Source organism: Arachis ipaensis, chromosome B1 (genome assembly GCF_059453495.1).
Source record: "Arachis ipaensis isolate K30076 ecotype BB chromosome B1, ASM5945349v1, whole genome shotgun sequence".
Lineage (NCBI taxonomy): Eukaryota > Viridiplantae > Streptophyta > Magnoliopsida > Fabales > Fabaceae > Arachis > Arachis ipaensis.
Genome location: NC_142436.1, coordinates 131,201,317 through 131,209,304, shown reverse-complemented (window position 1 = coordinate 131,209,304; position 7,988 = coordinate 131,201,317).

Here is a 7,988-nt window from a genome sequence, read left to right as displayed (position 1 = left end):
CATAATGAACCTTGCAGGACAATTCTTACGACTGACCATCTTCTTCTTACTCTTAATGCCACAAAGAGCTTTAAGTTGACCATCCATCTCCAGTAGCCCATATTCAAGTGGAATTAGAAAGCTAAGGGATATGAATTTTACCCACTTGAATGTTGTGAAGGATGATGTCAACTTAGGGGGAGGGGTCTCTAAAAACTTTGGCAAGGTGATTTCAAGCTCCACTCCCTTGTGCTCTTTGACAACTTCCACCTCTTTGCAAGCTTCTTCAATTTCAACCTCTTCCTCTTGGTAGCTTTCTTCCAATTCAATCTCTTCTTCATTACTTACCAAGGGCATGGGAGGTTGTGCTTTTTCTTCTTTACTCTCCATCTCTTGACCAACCTCTTCCAAGCCTTCAACTATGATATGCCCTGGAGGTTGTACACCTTCCTTAACATCAAATGCAACCGTCTTGGAAGGAGGTTTTATGTCTTGACTTTCCCATGGAGGTTCAGCATCTCCCAAGTCTTCAACCAATTCTTCTTCTTCAATAATTACAGCTTCCTCCACTTGTTCCAGTACAAAGTCATACTCCGTACTGTCCACTGGAGTTTCTAGTATCTCCTTCATGCTACGTTCTTCATTAGATTGTCCACATGAAGCCATGGGGGTTCCTTGAGTGTCCGAACGTCGGGAAGCTAATTGATTTATTGCTTGATTCAATTGGTGAAGGGTTGCAAGAAATTGTTCCACTGTTTTCTTATGACGATCTGTTGATTCTTGTTCCGCTTGGGTATCATAAGTAGGACCATAAGGCTCTTGGATTGATGGATATGGATATGGTGCATATAGAGGTGGTGATTCTTGGGAGTAATTGGGTTGGAATTGGGGTGGTTCTATATATGGTTCATATGGTTCATAAGGTGGTTGGTATGGTGGATGTGGGTTAGGATCATATGAAGGTGAATGGTGGTAGTTGGCTTGTGAGTGTGGTGGTTCAAAGTTGTGTTGAGGAGGTTCAAAGGCATATGATGGGGGTCCATCATATCTATCATCTTGGTATGCCCCCTGGAATGGCTCTTGACTATAGTAATTTGGTGGATGTTGGTTGTCACGGAAGGGTCTACCATAACTACTGTCTTGGTATGCATTGTGGAATGGTCTTTGTCTGTGGTACTGTGGAAGGTGTTGTTGCCGGAAGGGTTGATCAGATCCTCGTGGCTCCTTCCATCTCTGATTGTTTTGACCTTGATGCATGTTCCTGTTATAATTTCCATTCCTTGCAACAACATTGGAACCAAACTCAAAGCGAGAGGGGTGAGAACTCATAGTTAGTTAATAAAAAATTTAAAAACAAAAATAAAAGCAAATTTGAAATTCACATTTTTGAATTTGAAAATTAAAATTTGAATTTTTGAACTTTTAAATTTGAAATTTGAAGTTTAAAATTTGAAAATTTAAAATTTGAATTTTAAATTTTGAAAATTGAATTTTTAAAATTGAAAATTGAAAATAGATTTTTTTTAAATAAGATAGGATAAGATAAAAAATTTTTAAATAAAAATCTGAAATTTTTTTTTTTGAAAAATATTTACAATAACCAATAATAAGGCACACGTTTGCAATTCCCCGGCAATGGCGCCATTTTGAAAGAACTGAAGATTGATGGTTTAGAAGTTATAGTAAACTCTCGTTGCAAGTATAGTTACTAAATCAAGCAATCAACCTTTCTTAAAAACGTTTTGGTTGTCATAAGTAACAAACCCCTTTAAAATTGATAACCGAGTATTTAAACCTCGGGTCATCTTCTCAAGAAATTGCAGGGAAGTATGTTCTTATTATTGGTTATGAGTCTTGTAAATTGGGGGTTTTGAAAGTAAGAGACAAGTAATTTAAAATAACAAGTCGTTAAAATAATAACTAATAAAGCTCTTGACAAAGTATAAGAACTGGAAGTCCTATCCTGGTTATCCTTATCAATTGTGATGAGAATTGGATTTTTCCTCCACCTTATTAACCTCTAACTATGAAGGTAAGTTAAATGGATGAATTAATTTCTTTGAATCCTCAAGTCCTAGTCTTTCCTTGGGAAAGGCTAGAGTTAGTGGAACTCGATTTAATTCTTGAAGAATTCTAATTTTCAATTAGCACCTCGAGTTTGATAACTCAAGCGTCACCAATTACTTAACCAAAGTCAAAAGGAAGAAAATATCTAAATTAAATTAACAGCATCCATATAAATAAAGCAAAGCAAAATTAAATCTGAAAATACCTCAAATTGCATTAATAAAGGAAATCAAATCTAAACATAAAGAGTTCATAAACTAAATTGATAAAATAAATAAAAGGAACATTGAACCTGAGAAGAAGTTGAAAATCTAAATCCTTTAAGAGGAATCCTAATCCTAAATCCTAAGAGAGAGGAGAGAACCTCTCTCTCTGAAAACTACATCTAAATCCTAAAATTGTGTGTTGTGAGCTGATGATCATGAATGAATACATTCCTCCACTTTATAGCCTCTAATCTGTGTTTTCTGGGTCGAGAACTGGGTCAGAAATAGCCCAGAATTCGCTGGTTGCGAATTCAAACACGCTGATTTTTGCCACGACAACGTGGCCGCATGGGGCACGCGTTCGCGTCACCTAGCATCAGAGAAACTATGGAATATTATATATCAAATCGAAGTCCCAGATGTTAGCTTTTCAACGCAACTGAAACCGCGTCGTTTGGATCTCTGTAGCTAAAGTTATAGCCGTTTGAGTGCAAAGAGGTCAGGTTGGACAACTTAGCAATTTCTCCAACTTCTTGTATTCCTTCCACTTTTGCATGCTTCCTTTCCATCCTCTGAGCCATTCCTGCCCTGTAATCTCTGAAATCACTTAACACACATATCAAGGCATCTAATGGTAATAAGAGATGATTAAACATAGGCAACTTAAGGCCAAAGAAGCATGTTTTCAATCAAAGCACATAATTAGGAAGGCAAATGTAAAACCATGCAAATAGTATGAATAAGTGGGTAAAGAGTTGATAAAATCCACTCAATTGAGCACAAGATAAATCATAAAATAGTGATTTATCAAACTTCTCAGCAGAATCCTTTACAGTTCTCGATTCCCATGGAGGTTCAGCGTCTCCTAAATCTTCAACCACTTCTTCCTCTACAACTATTATGGCTTCCTCCATTTGTTCCAATACAAAGTCATGCTCCTCATTGTCCACCGAAGTTTCTAGTGTCTCCTTCATGCTACGCTCTTCTTTTGATTCTCCATATGTAGCCATGGGAGTACTTTGAGTGCTCTGATGTTGAGAAGCTAATTTATTTACTACCTCGATTAAGGCAGTAGTGAGTTCCAGTATGTCCCTTTGCATCTTCGCTTGCCCTTGAAGAAGAACATGAAGTTTGTCATCCATTGGAGATTGGGGTGGATGTGAGGGTTCATTGGTTGGGGGAGAGGGTTCATAATAAGAATGTGGTGGTTCTTGGGAGTAATTGGATTGGAATTGTGGTGGATAAGGGTCATATGGTGGTGAATGGTGAAAAGGAACTTGTGAGTGTGGTGGTTTAAAGCTATGTTGAGAAGGTGGTTCATAAGCACAGGGTAGAACTTGTTGGTAACCATAACGGGATCTACCATATCTATCAGCTTGGTATGCATTGTAGAATGGTCGTCGTCTGCGATACTGTGGAGGGTGTTGTTGCCTAAAGGGTTGATCAAGTCCTCGTGGCTCCATCCATCCTTGATTGCTCTGACCTTGATGCATATTCCTGCTATAGCTTTCATTTCCTTCAATAATATTAGAACCAAACTCAAAGCGAGAGGAGTGAGAACTCATGGTAGCTAATAAGAATAAAAAATTGAAAACAGAAACAAATAAACAAGCAGAAGAAAAATGTTTACAATAACCAATAATAAGGCACACGTTTACAATTCCCCGGCAACGGCGCCATTTTGACGAATCGGACTTCCTGTCGGTAAAGAAATTCACAAAGAATAAAAGTAATTGCGTTGTAAGTATAGTTTCTAAACCAACAGAAAATCCTTTCGTACAAAAGTTTTGTTTGTCACTTAAGCAAACCCACTAAAATTGATAACCGAGTATTTAAACCTCGGGTCGTTTTCTCAAGGAATTGCAGGGAGGTATGACTTATTATTAGCTATGGAAAAGGTAAAACTTTGTTTTGGGTTTTTAAAATAAGGAACAAGTAATATAAAATAACAAGTCGTTAAAATAATAACTAATAAAGTTCTTGGCAAGGTACGAAAATTTCGAAGTCCTATCCTAGTTATCCTTATCGATGGTGATGAGAATTGAGTTTTAATCCCACTTAGTTAACCCTTACTAAGCAAAGGAAAGTCAAGTGGACTAATTAGTTTGATCCTCAAGTCTAGTCAATTCCTAAGAAAGGACTAGAGTTAGTGGAATTCAATTCAATTAGCAAAAATAACAATTATCAATCACGATGAGTTTGATAACTCAAGAGTCTCCAATTAATCAATTAAAGCCAAGAATATAAAAAGCTAACTAAGAATCATAAATCTAAAATACCTCAATTGCATTAATAATAGAAAATTAATCTAAACATAAAGAGTTCATAAGCCAAATTGGTAACATAAGTCAGATACGAATAAAAGCATTAGAATAAATAAAAATATAAAAGGGATATTGAACTTGATAAAGAGTTGAAATCCTAAATCCTTTAAGAGGAATCCTAATCCTAAAACCTAAGAGAGAGGAGAGAACCTCTCTCTCTCTCTCTCTAAAACTACATCTAAAAATCTAAAATTATGAATGTATATCTCCCTTTTGATTCCTCCATTCTCTGGCTTATATTCTGTGTTTCTGGATTCAGAATTGGGCCGAAAAAGAGTCCAAAAATCGCTGGGGGAGTTTTCTGCAGATTCTGCACGTGGCGTCTGTCACGCGTCCGCGTAGGTCACGTGGTCGCGTCATCTGGAGTTCTGCTCTTCCACGCGGTCGCATCGGTCACGCGTACGCGTCATTTGCGTTCTGCTCAAGGCACGCGTCCGCGTCAGTCACGCGTTCACGTCGCTGCCTTTTCGCGCTGGGCACGCAGCTGCGTCGTCCATGCGTTCGCGTCGCTGCCCTTTTCTTCAAAACTCCATTTTTGTGCTTTTCTTCCAATTTTGTATGTTTCCTTCTTGTTCTCTAAGCCATTCCTGCCTTGGGAGATCTGAAAATACTTAACAGACAAATCACGGTATCGAATGGTAATAAAGGGTGATTAAAATTAATATTTTTTAAGCATAGGAAACATGTTTTTCACATATATCACATAATAAGGAAGGGAAAGTAAAACCATGCAATTTACATGAATAAGTGGGTGAGGGATTGAATAAATCACTTGAATTGGACACAAAATATATCATAAAATATGGGTTTATCAGGCATCAGCTACTGCCTCACTTCCGTGACTAGACTCCAGGGCTGCAGCATCCGTCGCTCGAGTCAGCGTTGCCGTGGATGCCGGCTGCTGAGCAGTCGGAGGCAGCGTTGCCGCCATGGACGGAGGCACATAGCTGGGGTTAGGAACCATGATGAATGGCTGGTCTGCTAAACTCGCAACCTGTGGCGTCACCGGCATAGTTTAAGTAGAGGGAGAGGATCCAAAAGTCTCGGGGGTATCGAAAGAAATCCTCCCTCTACCCCGACCACGGCTATGACCACGATTAGCAGCCTGATTCGCAGCACCTCTGCCTATTGACATGTCTGTAAATAACAGTCATCAACACAACAATTAACACCATTAGACAATTCTAAACACTTCAACAATTCAAGAACTAATGTATTGAATCCAATCTAACTTAATCAACCTAAATCCACTAAGATTAGAAAACTAATCCTGAACTAACTTTGAATCTAATTCAAAATTGAAAGTGAAATTCTAATCAAACCTAAACTAAATTAAACTAAAATTAAAAAATTAGCAAACAATCTCAGCAACAATTTCTCAGCAAAACAGTTATCAATGCAGCAATTAACACAATTAGACAATTCCAAATACTTCAACAATTCAAAACCTAATGTATTAAATTTCACCTAACTTAATCAACCTAAATCTACTAAGATTAGAAAACTAATCCCGAACTAACTTTGAAACTGATTCAAAATTAAAATTGAATTTCTACCAAACATAAACTAAATTAAACAAAAATTAAACAATTAGCAAACAATCTCAGCAACAATTTCTCAGCAAAATAGTTATTAACACATGAAATAACAAAATTAGTGAATTCCAAACAATTCAACAATTCAAAATCTAATGTATTGAATCTAACCTAAATTAATCAAACTAAATTACAAACTCTGAACAAATTCAAATTACAAACCCAAGAATCACAATATCATGCTTAATTACGTATGAACCAAGAGAAATCCTAATAAAAAAAAATTCTAATTTTACTTTAAATCAACCTAACAGCAAAAAGTAGTTTAACTAAACCAAATTACTAACGAAAAATTAAAATATAATTAAACCATAATAAATTTAAAATAGAGAAGATTAAATTAGAAATTGACAAAATCCTAAAACCAACTTCAGAGCAAGAAGATTGGAGCAACGGTGGAGGTGGAGGTTGCGGTGGTGGAGGTGGCTTGCTGGAGTGCACCTCGGTGAAGAGAGCAGCGGATGTCGTAGTAGTGGAGGCTTGGCTTGCAGTTGAGGTTTTGCTTCCTCAAATCCACGTGGAGTGTTGAGCGTGGCCAACGGCGGAGGTTTTGGCTCGTCGAGAACGGTGGAGCGACAGTGGCTGTGACGGGAGGGGGCAGAGAACCGGCAATGAAGGTGGAGGCAGTGATGTGAGAGAAAGGGTGGTGATGAAGAGAGAGAAGGAAAAATCCAAAATGGGGGAGACGAAGGTTTGCACTATCATTTAGGGCACGATTACCGTCATTAAAAGTCGACGGTAACATTTTTCGTGTGCCCAAAACGCAGCGTTTCACTAAACAAGGTTACCGTCAGATTTACCCACCGGTAAATTCAACGGTAGTGGGGCGCGCCGTAATTTATTTTTTCCCGCCAAATTCGACAGCAAACTTGCCACTAACATCCGACGCTAAATCTGACGATAAATCCGATGATACTCAACATTTTTCTTATAGTGGTGGTTATTGGTTAGATTAGTAGTGGATATTGTGTCATGTTCACAACGAATTACTCAACTTGAAACTCAGCTACAATACTCTATCACAGATGAGATCAATGCAGGCATTGTCCCAATTTAGACTATAGAGGAAGTTCTGAATATGACTTAGGTGAGGTTGTTATATAACTACTTAGTTAAGTGAATATGTTTTAACTAATTTGGAAGCAATTTGTTAGGAAACCTCCTACTAGATTTTTGGGAATATTATATGTCTGGAGGTTGGTAAGGATGACTGGTCATATACGTCGTATAAGTCATGCCCAAAAAAGATTGTAGAGAGTAAAGATAGGTATTAGGGTGAATATTGTTGGGATGTAGGCTGAAGGCTATGCTGTGGTTAGTCGTTATGAGAGCTATTACTATTTTCTTTTTATTAACCTGTTATTAATATTATTAGCTATTAATAGTAGTACACTTTGAGTGTAGCTGCAGGTAGTGTTGCTAGATTCTTAAAAGATAGATTCTTTTGAGATGTTGCTGTAGGTATTGGTGCACGAATTGTGAATCACACTTTTTACAACTCGTACCACTAACCAGCAAGTGCACTGGGTCGTCCAAGTAATACCTTACGTGAGTAAGGGTCGAATCCCACGGAGATTGTTGGTTTGAAGCAATCTATGGTTACCTTGCAATTCTTAGTCAGGAAGTCAATTATATTTATCAGTTGAATTGCGAATGAACAAGAGAGCATGGGTTAAAAGTTACTTGTTATGCAGTAATGGAGAATATGTTGGAGTTTTGGAGATGCTTTGTCTTCTGAATCTCTGCTTTCCTCTGTTCTCTGATTCACGCACGCACATCCTTCTATGGCAAGTTGTGTGTTGGGGCATCACCGTTGT